Below are 1,255 nucleotides of genomic sequence, written 5' to 3' on the forward strand. Positions count from 1 at the left end.
CCTCTCACTCATCCCCATCACACAGTGGAGGGGGCTGTACAACTATAGCTAGTGATAATTTGATTAGGATAGGCGAGGTGTAGGCATAAGGTTGTATATCCAGGACACACTGAGCATGAGTAACTGCCTTCCTAGTTTTCTGAAACTCAGTAGAGAGATTAGGAGAACAGATACATGTGGAAAAGATGGAGAGGTGTTACATAATTCAGGGGTTCTTAAACTTGAATATGCATCGGATCCATGGAGGCCTTATTTTCAACACAAATTGGCCAGGTGTTGTGACTGATGCCTATAATCACAGTACTTTGGGAGGCTGAAGTGGGAGAATCACTTGTCTGCAGGAGTTTGCGACCATCCTGAGCAACATAGCAATACATCATCTCTAAACTTATTAAAATAATAAATAAGTAAATACATAGACTTTGAGTAGAGCAGAATACCTTCCATAATGTGGGCAGGCTTAATCTAATAACTTAAAGGTCTTATTAGCGAGAAGACTGACCTCCTTAGAAGAAGAGGGAATTCTGCCAATAGATTGCCTTCAGACTCTTCAGAATTGAACTCCTCCTGGGTCATCAGCCTGCCAGCCTACCCTATAGATTATATCCAGTCTGTGCAACTGAGTGAACCAATTTCTTCAATAAATCTCTCTTTTTCTTTTTCTCTATACATATGAAAGGGGAGGACCCTCCAAAAAAATATTGGCATTATTTTTGGAGAGTGGGCCCCTTGTAATCCTGACTTTCTCCACTAGGTAGTGTTCCAGGAACTCATTAGCATCAGTGTACTAACTAGCATTGTTGTGAGAGGTTGTGTTGCATTAGAAATGTCCCAAGTTGTGGCAAACAGGTGACTGGATCTTCCACCATGACAACACACCTGCCCACCCTGTGCTGAGTGTCCAGCAGTTTTTTGTTTTTTTTGTTTTTGTTTTTACCAAAAATGGCATGACCCCAAGCCCTACCCCCTATTCACATGCCCTCATACTGAACAACTTTTTTTTGTTTTCCCAGATGAAAAAAATTCTCAGAGGGAAATATTTTGCCAATGTGGAAAAGGTGAAACAAAAAATGGCAGAAACACTAAAAGGCATCAAAATTGATGAGTTAAAAAACTATTTTGAGGAAGATGCAAATCAAAACCACACTGAGATACCACCTAACTCCAGTCAGGATGGCAATTATCAGCAACTCAAAAAACAACAGCTGCTGGAGAGGGTGTGGCAAAAAGGGAACACTTCTTCACTGTTGGTGGG

The sequence above is a fragment of the Carlito syrichta genome, unplaced genomic scaffold, assembly GCF_000164805.1.
Source record: "Carlito syrichta isolate Samal-C Ts95f unplaced genomic scaffold, Tarsius_syrichta-2.0.1 Scaffold313819, whole genome shotgun sequence".
NCBI lineage: Eukaryota > Metazoa > Chordata > Mammalia > Primates > Tarsiidae > Carlito > Carlito syrichta.